We start from the raw sequence: 18,353 nt of genomic DNA, 5'->3' as shown, positions 1-18,353 counted from the left end.
TGCTGGATTTACAGAACTTTGTAAGGTGTTCAGATAGTACAGAAAAATTTAAGCCAGTACTAGGAAAAAAAAAAAAAAAAAAAGGGTGCATTGATAACTGCAGTTACAATTGATATTGTACCAAATTGCAACAAAAGTTACGATCAATATCATTATTAATTATTGGTAATTTTATTCTACAACTGACTAAAGAAATGAGCAAATCAAAATCACAAGCAAAAAGAAAATTTTTGCTTCAAAATATCATCTACAAAAGGAGAAGATACTCCTCAGAGAAAATGGGAGACATGTTTTTAAGCATAAAAATGGCAGAAAGTATAATACATAACCCCTAAAAGAAAAACACTATCTGTGAGGTCTTCAGTTTGTATGAAGGTCACACCCTGGTTTTATGTTTGCCCGTCTATTCTGGTATGGTAATTATACACACTCAAGTAGCCTGTAAAATTAAGTTTTACTTCATTTTTTTACTTCATTACTACTGCTAGTAGCTTGGTATTGATCAGCCTTGATAAAACAACTCAGCACCTCCTGCAGAAGAATGCATGCTGGGAATATCCTTGAATTCCTTGCAGCATGGAGTAAATATGATCTGGATAAGATATTAGTTCCACTATCACTCTGATAGCCCACTCACAAAGAAATTAAAAAGAAATCAAAGAGCACTGCAAGTAATATCTAGAAAAAATGTCAGACACTGGTGACCTTCCCATTCCCACTTCCTCTACAGGTGGCAGCAAAGCCAAGTCAAAGTAGAGAGAAGCTATTTCATTATTTTGCCTACTATGACAAAGTGTCAGATTTGCTAGTAAACTGCTTCAAGTCCACCAGTCTATTGAAATGTTGCCTGTTCTTTCAAAATAAAGAACAACAACTTTGTATGAAACCTCCAGAGATATTCCTTATCACACTATTTACCTTTCAAGAGATAGGATAAAAACAAACAAACAAACAAACAAAAACAGATCTGGGACTAGATCTTTACTTACATCACTCCAGGTAATGTCCAATGACCTGCAGGCTCACTGCATACCAAATGCTTTTAAGATGCTCTTCAGTAAATTGGTGGAATGGCATAATACCATTATGTAACCTCAATGCAATAGATCACTTTGTCCTTTTGTTTGAATTCTTACCATTGTCATTACTTCAAATACTTTATCTAAAGATAACAGAACTATTCAAATAGTTTTCTGCACATAGATTTACAAACAAAACAACTAGAATAAAATTAAAAGTTATAGAAAAACCAAACTTTGTGCGGTCATTTTGCCTGTATTGGTAGCGGCTTTTAACTTTCTTCTTGTCCCAATGAATAAGATTTCCCAACGGTATTTTCATCTGGCTTGTACAGAGCATTTGGCTCAGAACAACATACAAGCCACATGTTTATGGGAAACGGTCTAAAATTTGTATACTGCATTCCCATGTTACTAGAATAGAAATATGTAATTAATAATTACAAAACAAATCTACAGAGGGAGTGCTAGAAAACAGTTTAAATGCATTAGTAGTAAAGAGAGAAATACTATATTGCAGCTACAGAGAAGAGTTAATCAACTGTCAAAAATATCTATATTGCATTTAGTTGTTAATCTGCCACCGTGAAAGGTGACTGAATAGACTTTTCTGTCAAAAACAATCCCTAATTATCAAATTCTTGTTGATGATAACTTTAAAGAATTTAAGTGCAAGTAAACTGGTAAAGGTTGGTATTTTTGTTTACTTGGAGCTTTGTTCTTTGGACACTGAAGCTTTTAAGCATTTCGGCATTCACGCATAATCTGGCTAAATTTTACCAAAATATGCTTTTATTTGAACAAGAGCTCAGCCATTTTTATGAAACTAGTAAATTACAATATTTTATGAGTTTATAATGTGAGATGTATTCACCAGATAAATAAAGCAGAGCTCTAGCAGAGATATAGCAAGTATCTGGTAATGATGAAATGTATGTTACCTACAGTGAGGGAAGTCTGGATGTTTTTTTCTGGACCTCCAAGCATATTTTTTTCAGATGCCATTTCAAAAATCCTTGCTGAATCCTCAGAGATATTTAAAATTGAGATGTCTATAACAAGCACAATCAACGGTGCTTTTTGTATTTAATCATTTTGTAAGCTGAAATATTTTGGAAGCACTGAAAGATGTGAATATCATTTCAGTGGACATATATAGATGTTTACTCTAAATATTTCAAGGAATAGGACATACTACATTTTCAATTAAAGTTTCCTTCCTTCCTCCGTCCCTCTGTCTCTTCCTTCCTTCCTTCCTTCCTTCCTTCCTTCCTTCCTTCCTTCCTTCCTTCCTTCCTTCCTTCCTTCCTTCCTTCCTTCCTTCCTTCCTTCCTTCCTTCCTTCCTTCCTTCCTTCCTTCCCTCCCTCCTTCCTTCCTTCCTTCCTTCCTTCCTTCCTTCCTTCCTTCCTTCCTTCCTTCCTTCCTTCCTTCCTTCCTTCCTTCCTTCCTTCCTTCCTTCCTTCCTTCCTTCCTTCCTTCCTCCCTCCCTCCCTCCCTCCCTCCCTCCCTCCCTCCCTCCCTCCCTCCCTTCCCCTTCCCCTTCCCCTTCCCCTTCCCCTTCCCCTTCCCCTTCCCCTTCCCCTTCCCCTTCCCCTTCCCCTTCCCCTTCCCCTTCCCCTTCCCCTTCCCCTTCCCCTTCCCCTTCCCCTTCCCCTTCCCCTTCCCCTTCCCCTTCCCCTTCCCCTTCCCCTTCCCCTTCTCTTCTTCCTCTGCCAACTTTAATATGATGCAATTTCTATTGAGACATAATTTTCACCAAACAGTGACAAGACTGACTTTTAGAGAACTGCAGTTTGGATGACACTCTGTAACAAGAGATTTTAGACATGGAGCAGAAGGGATGAAACCATGTAAAACTTTCCTGCAAGTTCCAGAAAGTTTGGTAATAAAGACCAGGGCTGGAATTGATATGGTTTTCCTGTATTTCTCACCATGGGATATGTCATTTCTCGAAGGAATGAAATTATTCTACATTATACAACAAATCAAGTGATAGCATGGAGATGATATGGGATTAGGAGATCTTTGATTTTAAATTGTTACTGAACATCTAGACACCAAAAAATTTTGCTGTTTATTGTAGCCTCAACCCAGAGATGTTACAGTGCTGCATGTATCTATTACAGAACTCCTATCACAGTGAAGCAGACTTGCCTTGTTGCTCTTCTGACTCGGAGTTAAGGTAAAACTGCTAAGCCCTATGGATGTATTTGAATTGCTCTACACATAGGCCTAGATTCATAACAGTACCCGCTACATACTTGCAATGGATTTAGAGTCTTAAAGGCCACAGTGATCTGGTTTACATATATAAGTAATAACAATCTTTAGATCTGTCAAGTCACTGCCTGTTACAAACATTGATTCGCTTTTCTGAAAAGCAGTTATTTTCTCCTTTTCCAGAGTCTTTATAAGCAGGGGCAAATAGTAGCAGGATTTTTTTTTTTCTTTTGCTACAATTGTTACAGTGGTAACAATGGGATAGACTTTTGTTAGGAGATTTGCAGTCTAATTTAATGCTCATAAAGACACAGATGTTTTTGAAAAACCTTAACAGCTGCAGGCTCAGCTTAAAGTTTGAGGTAGACCCATTTCTAGATAATAAGTACTGCTGCTATGTTCACAATATTTCAAAGCAAATCATATAACTTATATAACTTTTTATCTGTTTATAATGCTGACAGCAGTTTAGGAATGCCCTTTATCCTGGGTGTACATGTTTACTGTTGGAAGTGACTAATAGAATATCAGTGACATAAATTAGCTGATTACAGAAAAATAAAAACAGTGATTCAGTAATACCTTTCCAAAAGTCAATGAAAATCTTCACTACCAAAATCCCTTCAATCCTTATTTACTCTATTTGGTGCTGAAGCTTCTTAAACTGTGTGTTTTTATAAGTATATCTAGATTACTGATAGTTTAGTGAAAATGTAACATTCAAGGTTTGGAAGCCCACCTCTAATCCCACAACCCCCTGGATATACCTATTTCACCCAGAAGTGGCATAAGCTAATAAAGAGAAATTAAAATAAATACAGTATCAGAAGTACTTGTCTTAATAAACACTTTGTATGCTTCTTCCTACCCTAACTGTCAAGAGAAAGAAACTGGGAGCTTGGAGTTTCTAGTGTCAATCCATGAAGTTTTCAGAATTTAGAAAATTTTTAATTTTATCTTAAAGAAAAAATACAAAATGCTTTCAGATACATATGTAGTAGGGAGTTATACTTGTTGCTGTCAGTGGAATTGCAGCTATATTCCCTGAGGCCGCGCCTTAGGTTATGTAAATAGATATGGAGTCGGAATACATACCTTAATCCTTAAATTGTTCTCTTCTGCACTATATGCAGATTCTTCTAGAAGTTTTTGCTCTTATCCAGTTTCAGGAATAACTTATTTTCATCATTATTAAAAAAGACAGTTAAAAAAAAAAATGTAGTGACTTTGGTTTCTGAAGCTCTTAGCCGTTTGCTTTCAGGCTGAAACACCTTATTTCTACATTCATCATACTACAAAGATGGGAATACTTTGGCTGTTAGCTAAGTACTAGTTTTTGTAGTTTAAATATGAGGGAGGTATTGTCAGAAAAGTCTCTTTACTAAGATTTACTTGCCAAACTGCCTCAAAAAAATTATACTTGTTAATCTTTCAGGAGTACTATAAAGCTGATCTTATCTTTGACATTTGGATGGGATGTAGAAGGATGGGATGAATAACTTTTAATGAGATTTCCTTGAGGGATGCATTTATGATTCTGGTATTTATTAGTGGGCATTTATTTGAATATGAAAAGCAACCCATTAATAGGCTGAGGTGATTGAATATATATCCTTTGCTCCACATGCTATCATCTATCATTCAAATCATTTTCAGTTATGTAGAGGTTGGTGTTTGTGTGTTGTTTTTTTTTGTTTTTCCTGGCAGCAGAAGGGGAAAAGGTTACCAATTCAAAAACCAAGACAGTAACTAAGAGAGAAATTGTTTTCAAGTTTTTTTTTGTTGTTGTTCCTTTTTTTTTTTGAATGTGTGTGTGCATTCAATATCTTTAAATTTTCAGCATTTTCCCCTATTGCTTTTAGCATTTACATTACTTTGTCAATTATGAGTTTATATTTACCAATATATGTCTTTTATTGAAAGAATAAATAAATCAAGTTCTAGAATGAAAAGAAACATCGGATTATTTTGCAGTATGTAGCTCTTCAGAACAGCCAAAGAATGGAAGTACTATAACAGCCCTACTATAACACCTAGTTCTGTAAGGTGTAGACTGTTCCAAATTCTCATTAGCCTTATGTTTACCATGTAGCTAATGTCTAACTGATCTAGCTAATTTTATTGTAATAGGTATCAAAACAGTGAACTGACCAGTTTTACTGCAGTGTATCTCCCATCCATTGCATATCGTTTACAAATACTGTGATTGCACATTTTCACTAAATCACTAAATCCATGAACAGTTTTTCATGTCTTTATATATATAAATATATATATATATGTATGTATATATATTTTAATATGATGCTTTTAGCATGCTTTTAGCAGACACCAACATGCCTGTCTCTCTCAGGATTAACCTATAGAGTTCTAAACAATGAAGGTTTATGTAGATTAGATTACCAGTATAATTAGAGTATGTGTATATCCACACAAACTAACCCTACATTTCAAAAGGAACTAGAATTTAATCAAGCTAGGCGAAGAGACTGTAGAGGGCAGTCTTACACCCTCACCAAAAACGTCTTTCAGTCCGGATGTCTGGCAATCTGATTATCAAGTCCCTTACACCAACAGAATAATGACTCCACTGAAGTCAAAGAAATTACATCAGTGTATAGCTCCAGTATTTCCAAATCACTGCATAAACTTGACAGATAGAAAATCAATAGCACACAATTCAATCATATCATTAAGCTGCTTGACGGAATGTATATATGAACAATTGATGAACCAAGCATTAAATGAAAGGGTTTGGCACTATATGCCTAAGTATATAATTGATAATTATTGATTGCCATATGAAAACATTAAAAAAAATTCAATACTCATGGGAGAATGTATCAAGGGGTGACATACACGATAGATAAAGGAGAAAGGTGAGGTTCCATATATTATTAGAAGAATGCATTAAAGGGTTTTTCTGTAAATCCTTTGCATATCTTCTTTTATTGTTTTTGTATGTGTTTAGATTAGTTTTGTCCTATTTCCAAAAATGAAAAAAAAAAAAATAATCTGCTAGTGCTAACAGATTTATAAAAGTAAATAGAAAAGACATACCATTGTCTGGTCAGATTTGATTAATAAATTCTTAGTTTGAATGGGATAAGATGAACATCACATTTGTACAGGGTAAAATGATGGCTTTCATCTTGTTAAAAATGTATAACAATTAACACAACAATTTTGGAAACACTTGCTGTAATTATAAAAGTATTGATTTCACTAAAATAAAGAGCAAGGGCCTGTGTCCATTGAAACAAGACTAGGCAATGACAAATGTACCATTCATTATGGATCACTGGAGATCTGCAGGCATTTCTTTGCTTTGAAAGACAGTTAATTCATTTGACTCACAAGCCATCCATGTCCATGAGAGGAAAAGGTGATTTGATCCACTGGCCTCCAAAAGTAGACATTACTAACAAGTTTCAAGAAGAAGAAAAACCTGCTCTGAATACCTGGGTTGCACAGGAGTTTTATGTTCCGAAATAAGTTTATTCGCTTTCTCTCTCTGCTGCATTTTGAAAATGAATTCCACAAAGTAGCAATTAACAAATATTTTATATAACTTCTAATAAAATAATTTCTGGTAAGATATTTATGAAATTATTTGAAAGCTAGATGAAAGGAATGATTTTTTTGCTCCCATGCAACATGCAACCAAGCACTGGGCTGAAAAGCTACTGCCCTGCCTGATTAGTTCTGCCCCTGTGTTTTCATTCCATGCCTGTGTAAGAGGATGCACAGTGAGCTGCACCAGAGCAGTGAGAGCTGAAGACAAAAAAGAAAATAGTAGAGTGACCCAAGGGAAGATTTTTTTCACTTGTGCAATTTCCTCATTCTACATTTCCATGTGGCACACACACAGCCACGCTTCCACAGGGGAAGAGGCAACACCTGAGTGAGAAGAAGGCTACAGACAGTAGCTGCTGATTAACTGGCCCTAGCACTGAGTATGAAATTATGAGTTTTGGGATCCCAATGAGCTTTTGTGCACGGATAGGATTTCACTGCTTTTCATAAGCTTGACTTCTAAAGGACAAGCCTATGTCTGAGCACTAAATAATGCTTCGTTATGCTTCTGGTGCTGGAACCAAGAGTATTGACATGCTCTGTGCCAGTCCAGATGACTCAATTCTCTCTAACTGGAGAATTAGAGAATTCTCTCTAATTGGAACCTCTTTTCTTTTCCCAAATGGAGGCAGCACACTGGCATGTGAAGGCCATTGATGCCCTCAAAGCTACTCAGCTCCCATATTTCACAAATATATTTTCCCATGTCAGTGTAGCATTGCACTCAAGACTGTATATTCTACTCACCTGGTAAAAGGGCTGATTCACTCCAGTGCAGTACTGAACTGTGGCAGCCTACTCTGAAATACTAGTGCCTCCCTCCCCTTCTGCAGTGAACACTGGCACTGAGCACTTCTAGGGTGAGAGCTATGGGTGTAGATAGATAACGAGGATATATGAGTGAAGGCTTGCCTACTGGAGGAAATTCCTGCATAAAGACAGTAGTGATGTTTGATTTTCAGAACAAATGTTGTGTCAGGAGTCTAATAAAATTAAGCTTCAATAATGAATGAATAAGGCTAATAATAATGTAACAGAACGGTTATGTAATTCCCCAGATATTAATATTTCTTCAGTTTTCAAAACACACCAAAGTTAAGAATTATCTTTCAAGGTAGATGTAATGTTTTTAAATGTGTAGAGTCAAAATTTTATTAAAGGAAAAGATTTTTTTTTCCTTTAACCATAAACTGAAAAGTCAGTACTTATATTTAACAAAATGTTTCATTTGTATTTCAATTGATTCTGACATTTTCATGAGAATCATGACTAACAGATCTTTCCTTCTTTAGAAATAATTTGCAACATTGAACAAAAGTAATTATTATGTTTTGCTTACCCATTGTAATGCTTAAGTTCCCATGCAATGAGAAAGAAGCAAATGTATTTATAAATTAAACTTTGTCTCTTACAGTGGGGTTTACTGACTACTGCAATTGAGAGTACTGTGTAGGGAATAAATTCTTGAAACAAATTTTGTAAGTACTATAAAAATCTTTTCCTTATTTGAAGATAATTAAGGATATAAACATCTATTATATGTTCTCTGTATTAATTATTAATATTATAGAATATATAAAAGCTATCCTGTATATGCTAGCTGACACAGTTCTACTTTCACCATTTACAACAAAAATGGAGATGACCAGACCTGTTCCTTTTCCCCAAGATACTGAAATGTGGCTTTCATCATTGCTGCTGGGCCATTCCTTATCCTAGCTCCAACTTCAGTCAAATGTTGAAAGTGTGCCCTCCAACCATTTAAGATACAGTCCCAACTGCAACTTTACTATGCTTATCAGAAAGAAATCCAGAGAACATTTAAAATGAAAAAATCTTGTCAACTTCCTGAGCATATCTAATTTTAAATGTTAGGCATGAAATAAGAATTAAAGGATGTCATAGTGCAAGTCACAGTACAACGCTAAAATAATCTGGGAGAGGATGCTCCATTTGCTAAACAAGCTGCTTCTCATTGATAAACTTTGAAAAAGCCAGTTCCACTTTGGCACGCAGATGAAAAATACACATAAAACTTTTAAATTACAATGAAAATGTCATATAAAAAGTTATGCATCTCAGCAGGAACCAAAAGTAGGATTTTTGCTTTATGCCCAGTTTCTGCTGGTTACTTGTTTTAATTGGTAATTGAATATGAATGGCAATTGGACTTCCAAAGTTTAATGAAAGTAAAATTTGAATAAGTCACCTTGCAGTATGGTCTTTATCTGAAAGACTTCTTTAACAACTTGCAGAGCCATACTGAATGCTTAAGTTACTAGTATACAATACGGTCACAAGGGCTACTTGTTCAGAGTAGCTTCTGAGATTAGAGGTTAATTTACCTTCTTTTAGGTTCTTGTTTAACCCCTATTAGCCTATCAGGTGGAGTTTCAGTCTTTATGACATTTTACAGAAATGAGGAAGTACATTTATCCTACCTTATAATAGTCTTATTTGAACCCCTAATCTGTGATCCACCCTTTGCCATCACAGTATTAATTGATTTGCCTGTGTATTTTTTTCAGTTTACATTAAAAGCCACAGTTGACAGTTCTTTATATGTTAACTATTGAACATTTTCTAGTATAGTCTGAAATGGCACGAACTTGCTGACTATAATATTTGAGAAATGGAGACTGAGAAATAATGAAAGATTTAAAGAAACTCAGGATGAAGTTTACATTTACATAAATATTTCTGCATCATGAATTTAGCCTACTGAGCTTCTTTTAATTACCTTTTCTAGAGTTTTAGTACTACAAGTAAAAATTACAAGTAAAAATGTTTTTTCAGTTTTTCTTGGCCAGAAAGAAAAAGAACAAGTCTTTAAGTATTTATTTTTATCATTTTCTAGTCTGAGTTTTTCTGTGTTTCAGTTTTATATTAATTTAAGAAAAGCTAGTTAAAATTTCCAAGCTTTATTTGACTGTGCATAAATACATGTTTCTGGAGTCTCTTGACTATACTTTAACTGCTGAGGTTTGTGTAAAACTATGCCTTGACCTTGAAAATATTTTCCTGAATTCAGTCTGAGCTACACGGTTGTAATTACAATCATACCCCATGTTTAAATCTTCAGAATTTACCTTAGGTGTAATAATTAAAACATGTACAACTTTTTCTTACTCCATACAATATCAAGGGAAAGGTCCATATAGAGAATCACATTAGTGATTTTTCAGTTATTTCTCATAATTCTCTATATTGTAATCATAATTGATTACAAAGGAACTGTTGAAGTGTTTTTGTTTTGTTTTGTTTTCAGAAATAATTGAAATTCTGGTTATTTGAAAATTTCTGGGCTCACAACTATTTATTTCTGCACTCTGACTTGAAAGAGGAATACCAAAATCTTTCTTGTTTCTCAGCTTTGCACCAAGCAATTGAAAAGACAACCAAAAACAGACTTCATGGAACACCTGCGTATTGGTAACCCAAATAAATCTTAGCAACTACTCAGGACGTCTGTTTCATAAAAGTCCTTCTCCAGTTTGTAATTTTCAACTTAAATGTAATCAAATTTTTTGTATAATTTATGCTTGCCTTTAAAATCACCTTTGTATTCCTTTTTATGCACCATTTCTGTTCCCTCTGTTTAGGCAGGAACTGTAAGTCTCCTCTCAGACCTTTCCCCTGAACACTTAAGCTAGTTTTAGTTATTCCTTTCTCTCACTCTAGTTTTCCCAAAAGATTATTTTGCCTCCTTCCACACCACTAAAACTTGGATACAAATGATTTTCATCTGAGTAAACTACTTAGACAATCCATTGACTGTTCATTGTTACACTTCTTTGATATCATGCAAGTCTACTGAGACATCTGATGAAGGCATCTTCCTCATTTGCTGCCCCAGGCAGCTTAACCTTACCACCAAATCCCTTTTCTACCTTTTTCTCACTCTCTAGGATTAAGCTTTCTTGTTCTTATTTGTGAGGCCATAACTGTTCATGTTGTATCACATCTGTTTTTGTCTTTTTCTGAAGAGACTGATTACTTTTTTTCTGTCTTTTGTCTCTTTTTCTGTCTGCTTTGGAGCTTTTCTGTGTGAGCCTTTGTATGTGTGCAAGCATGTTAAGAGAGAAAGCCATTTCTTTACTTGAAAAATTTCTTTGTCTACCTTCCCTCCTGTTTCTGTTTGGAATATTCTTATTAAACCTAGCAAAAAGAAAAATACCCCTGTCTAATAATCATCTCTGCTGTACCTCTTATTAAAAGTATGAGTGAGGAAGTGATGGTTACATTTTCTATTGGGAGATTATTTATTATCAGTGTTTTCAAAATTAAGATTTTATATTAAAATACTAAGCAATAACTAACCAACAGTTATCCTTACTGCTTTCCTTTTGTGTTATAATTCATTTTCACCTTTTTTTTCAGACAGATTAGAACTCTTCTCTGTGGGTTTGCAGAGCATCCAGCACAAGTCTATCTCATGTACTGGTTTTCTGTCTTTTCGAATACAATTTTCTTGATCTGATCTAGATTCCTTCATAACAGGTAGGAAGACATTCACAGTAGTCTGACCTTTCTTAGTTGTCTTCCATTGATCCTTTAATCTACAGGAATGCTAAACCCCAATGAAAGCCACTAATCAAGGTTATTGACTTCAGTCTTATTAGCTATTGACTTCAGACTTAGTCCAGTATGTTTCACATCCGTTCAAGGTTTTATCACACAACAAAAAAGAAAGGAAGACACTATTATACTGATTCAGAAATGGGACACTGAGTTAATGCAAATGTATGCACACATGATATGAACTTTGTTCATTTTACATTCTGTACCAGGACCCTAATCCTCAGGAGTACATGTGTTTGCTGACGTATATGCTAGCACTACAGCTCTAGTCTACATCAGATCAAGCAGTCCATTCAGCATAGTTGCCAACCATGGTTCAGAGGTCAGTCTGCCAGATGGCCTACCCAATATACAGTGTAGGCATGAGCTGTGCCATATGTGGTACTCTGAGGGAACTTGATTCCTCAAAAAATGTCTTCACAGCTTTTCTCTCCAGCCAGCTGAGTCACAGAGACTCAGTATGGAGAAGAGCCTGTATTGCCAAGTAAAGGATAATGAGTTAGTTATAACAGCATCAAAAATTCCTGCTGACATTGTCAACCTTAAAAATTCTCTTTGTAAGGCGCAAAAATTTGAGTAGCACAGATATAAGCCAGGCCAGGCCACCACAGGGCCAAGGCATCAGTAGGGTGGATTTTTATCCAAGAAGAGTTGTAGCCAGAGACATGAATGGTAAATTCTACAGAAGGAGTTTATTACTTTATTTAAATTGAAAGACTAACAATAAATCAGAAATCCAGGATAAAAATGAAAGACTTCATCTTTCTCAACATGACTTCCCTAGACTAAATATTGCACTCTTTTTTCTTTTCTAATGAATGTATATATTAAACTCAACAGCCAAGTTGTCTTTGCAGTGATTGCTGTTTCTTAAATCCCAAATTAAGAGCAGCCTCTAAGTACACACTTGTACCCTTAAACATATATTTATTCACAAGGAGACCTGTGTTACCATATGCTATCCTATAATTGTAGGTACCTGGGAGAAGAACATGCAGCAGCAGACTAGTAGTAAACTAATAGTAAAAGTTGTAGATAGAAGCTGCTTAAAATTTGAGACTCATTGAAACAGGGCCCAGAAAGATCACTTATCTATTGAGTCCAATTATCTGCTACTAAAGAGAAAGCACAGGGATATTGCGGTAACTACAAAATTCAAGCTTTTCTTCCTGCTTACCTCACTCCCTCCCATGCCCCCAATTTATAAAATGCAGCCAACCTTGTTCTTCTCTCCACTCCCTGCTCCTTTATTTATTTTGTAAGTCTTATCTGCCTATAATCAACTATATATTATAATGAGCAGATAAGCAGGTTATACATAACTATGTAATGGATAAGTGATATGTCCAAGCTAACTCTCACATGGTCTCACTGGTCTTCAAGCAGTAGGAATATTTGCAATTTTTCTTAATATTGGTTATCCCAGCTTTTCATAGCTGCATTAATGAACAGTTGACTGTAAAGAAATTTTACATTTCTCGCTTGCTTTGTAGCTATATATCATAAAACACTTTTCAACAGATAGTCATAACAAGTGTTTTGCAGATTGAGAAAGTGAGTCCAGGCAACTGATTAATTCAAAATTATTCAGTGATGGATAGAACCCAGGTTTCCCAAATCATAGTTCATTGCTCAAAGCAATATGTAATGCTAAGTTACATTAGAGATGGCAGAAAGGAACCAGAGAATAGCATCTCCTCCTACCATTCATGTGCAGTGTGTGCAGTCAACCTCTCCATTTTCTCATTCCTCAGGGGGTCCATCATCTCTCACCTCTTGTTTAGCAGACCCTACACTAAGTAATGCTGCACAGGGTTAAGAGAAAAGGGAGAAAGAACCAGAGAGAAGGCATGACAGCTGTGCTGCAAAATGAGACTATAGCAGTCCTTTTTAGTCTACAAAGTATTTAGCATTCACACTTTACATTTTAGGAGAAACTTCTGTCACATCTATGACAGACACATCACAGGCGGGGAAGCTGAATGAAAAATAATTATTAAAATAATTAAAATAATTTAAAAAATAAAAAATAAAAATTAAAAAAAGCATGCCTGAGTTCATATTTTGTTCTAATTCATTTTGGCAATTTACTTATTCCAAATATTCCTTTACCTTTTATAATGTATGAATTTGATCTGTGAACCTTTTCCCTCAAATTTCACCCTCACTTATATCTTGAATCAAGTCACTCATCTCTAGCATTTGCAATTTGCCAGTCAGCAGCTGTGTGAATAATGACAATTATTGATGAAAAAGGAATACCTTTTGGTAGGAATGTTTAAAGAATAGTTTTCTAAAGGAAAACATGGGAAGGATGTAAATGCAGGTCCTAGTTCTATTCACTACCTCCTATTACAGACATTCTGACTGTTTCCAAAGGTGCTTTTTATGCCTTTATGTTCTAATAGATCACTCAAAGACAGTGCAGACTAAGAGGTTACAAACAGAAATTTGATGGGGGATTGTTAATGGGAGTAGCTTAAAGAGATTACACTGTAAATTCACATTCTATCTGACCTCATGAACATCTTTGTATATATAACAATTAAACTATATGTTTTCACATATATAGAAAGGCTATTCTCTACCTGTCACTTCAGATAGCTCTGTAGATAGCTGTTTTAGAGCTTTAGAGAACTTTTACCTTTTCTCTTTTATTTTTTTTGTATTTGTGACAGAACTCATCCAAAAAAAAAAAATATCTTCAAATAATAATTTATATGGGTGACAAGGGCTGTCAATAATAAACACAAAGTAGTATTATTGAATCAAGCTTGGATTAACTGCATAGGCAAACACAGACCAGAGAGAAATTATTTTCCTATTATATTTTGATTAGTTTGTGGTTGTCTCCAAGTTGTAATTTGCCTTTTAAGAGAGTCTGGATTTGTCTCTGGGAGCCTTGTTTACATTTGTCTCAGTGGGGGCATAGGAGTACTGAGGTTCAGATGAAGAATCATTTCGTTCCTACATGATGAAATCATTAAGATGGGATGCAAACTTGGAGGAATTGAAATGATGTAGAAACTCATGGTGGAGGCTTGGAACACATAACTAGTATTGGTATAGAAAGCCTCTAAAGATCAGGCTTTACATGATAGAATATGTTCCAGATTATTTTTGTGTGAAGTATAATGTTAATTTACTCCTCCCTCTTCATAAAATATTTAACTTTATGAAATAGAATACACCTGAGAATATATAATTTACATATGTTTAGAATTATCACTTAGAAAGAAACTGGCTACTGGAATAATTCCAAAGTAGATGTTGCTGGTTTTTTTGTTTGTTTTGTTTTGTGTGTGTGGTTTTTTTGGTTGGTAGTTTTTTTTTTGGACATGATTTAAAACAACAATAACAACAAACATTTCTTTGATAACCTACTTTCAATGATAGTAGGTTATATATATAACCTAAATATATATACACTAAATATATTTTTTCCATTGAAATGTGGAAGTCATTCCATCTCTCATAGTAATTTAATAATTATTTATAATTTTTAATAACTTTTTAAAAACTCTTTGAGCTACTTATCTAGAAAAAAGTAGCATGTTGCTTTTTATGGTTTATGATATATATTTAATTTTTATTTACAGCTCATTAGAGTAGGAATTTGAACCTATTCTCCTTCTCTCCTTCTCTGGTTGAATGCTTCCCTCTTCTCACTTATGCTCTTATCCTCCTGATGGCTTCTTTCTGACTAGATCAAACTAGTACCTCAAATGAGAAAGTCATTCAAGATAAGAAACTGAAAATCCTCCCACATGTAAAATCCTCCCTCTTGCTCAAGAACGCAGCTCAGATCCCCTCAGACAGAATTCAACTTGACTTTTTCACATTAAGAGAACTAGCATTATCACAAATTTGTTGGAAGAATTATGTCTACTGCAGCATTAAACTGGGACTAAATTTACTCAGACTATAAATTGGTAAAGCTCTTCAATTAGATGATGCACTGATTTTCAAAAAAAGTAATAGAAAAACATACATACATTCACTGTCCATTGTGAAAAAAAAATAGTCTAACTCTTCTCCTTACGTTTTTATTCTCCAATCTGTAGAACTGTGATAGAAACAATAGTCTACCAAAAAAAAAAAAAATAAAAAAATTATGAAATATAATTCACGAGTATTCTTTATATTATGAATATTCTTTATATTTTCTTTTTCCAAAAAGAAAAAAAAAAAGATGACTTGAAGAGATAAAAATAAGCTATTCTTGAACTAGGTGGAGCCAAAGAAACATTAGACAAAAGAAAAAAATTTGAAGTAGGGAAATAATTGAATGACCTTTGCCTGAAAAACTATGCCATACATTATCTTTGCACTCAGTGGAAACATTCTCCTTTGTCTTTAGAGTAAATCAGGCAATTTTCAAGCCAAACTAATTTTCTAAATCATAATTAGACAAGAGGCTAAAATAGATCTTTGTAATGGAAGTGGGTTATAAATTTAACACGATATCCATAATTTATCCCTGAAGAAAGATCCTTTACATTCCAAAAGCTTGGATAATATAACTTAAGGAGCTGGCCTCCTAATGGTGTAACAGTCTATTTTGCTTAGTTTACTTTAGAACTTTGATTCATACCATGCTCCGTTCTTTTCCCAGTGGGAAAGCTAGATTCCTAAATGTCTTTCTCACACTTATTAAGATAATTCCCTCTGCACCAGGACATCAGCCTTGGGCATACCCATTTTTTTAGCTAATAATTTTGTCTTTTTCAGTTTTCAGAAGAGTTCTGAATTATAATTGACCACCAAAAAGCTTTTATTTTATTTTATTTTACTTTTTATATGCACACACAAACTCTCAAAATGTTATGCTAGCAGATGAGGAAAACATCCACTGCCATTTCATAACACATTAGGCATTTACAATATGAAAAGGAAAGGGCAAGAACAGTTTGAATGATGATGACAAATGTGGCAACAGGCAAGTATAAGCTTGACAAAAGCTTTGTCTTTAAAAGTGAGTTGCAAGATACGTATTTTACATAGCAAAATTAAAAATTCTTAATATTTCACAAAGTAGTCAATTAAATTTCAGGTTTCCTTCAATATCAGGTCAACCTCCTGTCCATTAACACTAAAACTAGCTCACTTAGAACACTTCTTATTTTTCATTACAGTTACATTAGTGTTTCAAGTAAGCCAGAGAAGAATAGATATTCTCCATAAACAGTTATCATGAATATTTTCCAAGACTTGAGAAAAAATGTTGTTTCTAATTGACTCAGACTTTGTATTACAGTATAGAAAATCTATAAACGCTTTATTTTCCCAGCATTACTTCTATTGCTCCAGGTACTGATCAGAAGCTCCTACAGTGCAGATGATAGATGGCTATCATGAAATAAATCTGAAAAGCTGTTGTTCAAGGCAAATTTAGTTGCATTTGTGAAATTGCATAGGTACTGAAGTAACAAAGACAGAGTCTCTTTTACAGTAAACTCTACACCTGCCATTTAGCCAAATAATGCAGTAATCCTAAGCAGAGGAAATAATTATGCTCTCTAGCACTGGTGTACCAGCAAACAATCTGCTTACAGGATCCTTGATGATATATCACGTTTAAAACATTTGGCTGAAACCACTGACCACTTGGTTGGCTCTTGAAATGGGTTTGCTAAGCCAATTCCCATTTTGACTTCATTTTTAGAAACCTGTTTCATCATTCCAGAATGATTCTTGGCCACAAGCAAGTGTGGCTCCCTGCCAGCATTATTTGTCTTACTCAGAGCTGATCTGAGAACCTTGAATCAACATCTAATTGAGCAGACAAGTTGTCTCTACTTACCCCTGTGTATCCATTTGTGGTTTTTCATCCTCTTGCAGAGATTTTCTCATAATAAACCTTTCATTAGATTGCAAGCTCTTTAAGTCAGGTATTGTCTTTCTACGATCTGTGTGTACAGATCAACTTTAAAGAGACCTCGAAACTTGTTTAGCTGCTGGTCAATACTGTAATAGCAACAGATGTTAAGTTTATCCAGCTCATGACTTTGAGTACTCCTCTGTTTTCTCACTGCAAAATACTGCTGCTGCATTTCTTTCTCTCAGCTGTAATTGCTTTCCCCTGCTTATAACCTAGTGAATAATGTATGTTCACATTAGAGTGTTTGTCCCTGTGGGAGAACCTTCCAGTCACCTCAGTGTTTCTTCAAACATGCTACTGTATGTGACACTATGAGATAAAGAAAGTAAACAACCAGATTGCAGCTTGAACAGGTGCTACAGCTCAGATCTAAAAATACCTGAATGGAATAAAAGATCCTTTCTGGTCAGCACTGTATCTTTGATAATTGGAGCAGTACCTTGCACTTACTTTGAGTCCTTTGATTAAGGAATTCAAGGGACAATAAAATGAGGAAAATTAATGTTCTCTGGGCATTTTACAAATCAAAATCCTCTGAGGTAAAATGACTCTACAAGGTCAAACAAGAAAACAGTAAAGACGATAGTGAAATAAGAAATAGAGCTAGGATTGTATTGCTGTCTAGAACTAACTCTACACATAACATGAAATCCCAGTGAAGACAATAGTATCAAGATTTTACTGAGTTTCATGCTTGCAGGGCAGGTCACAAAATGCTATTTTCTCAAAGTGTAACACCTGTTATAAAAAAATCAGGTAATGTGGTTTCACACTGTCTACAAAGGAAGGAAAGTGTGCTTAGGTCTAGAAATATGAAAGCTTGTGATTACTGGTACCAGAACAGCAGGGTATGTGGCACTTAGGTGAGTAACCTTCTATTACCACATCATATTTGCCCCATCACTGGAGGCAATAAACAAAGAGAGCAAGGAGTAAGCCACTTAGAAATCTTATCATGTAGCTTCTGCAAAATATTTCCTGCAGTTTAGGATTGTTCAAAGTTGCACATGCTGTGTGTTGCTTGCTGAGTGAGAAAACTAGCTGCTGTTCACTGAGATAGATAAGTAGATAGAAA

The 18,353-nt window shown here is 34.8% G+C and overlaps 1 long non-coding RNA gene across 2 annotated transcripts in view; it reads right to left on the bottom strand.

The window, feature by feature from the left end:
* The window catches only part of LOC140003122 (uncharacterized), an 85,890-nt gene extending 68,083 nt beyond the window's left edge, over nt 1–17,807 (bottom strand). For both annotated transcript variants that reach the window (XR_011811126.1, XR_011811127.1), the window contains exon 1: nt 17,201–17,807. This is a non-coding gene — a long non-coding RNA (uncharacterized lncRNA). The remainder of the gene's footprint in view (nt 1–17,200) is intronic.
* Between the last annotated feature and the right edge of the window lie 546 nt (nt 17,808–18,353).

The sequence above is a fragment of the Anas platyrhynchos genome, chromosome 8 (assembly GCF_047663525.1).
Source record: "Anas platyrhynchos isolate ZD024472 breed Pekin duck chromosome 8, IASCAAS_PekinDuck_T2T, whole genome shotgun sequence".
Taxonomy (NCBI): domain Eukaryota; kingdom Metazoa; phylum Chordata; class Aves; order Anseriformes; family Anatidae; genus Anas; species Anas platyrhynchos.
This window is presented reverse-complemented; position numbering and strand designations above follow the sequence as displayed.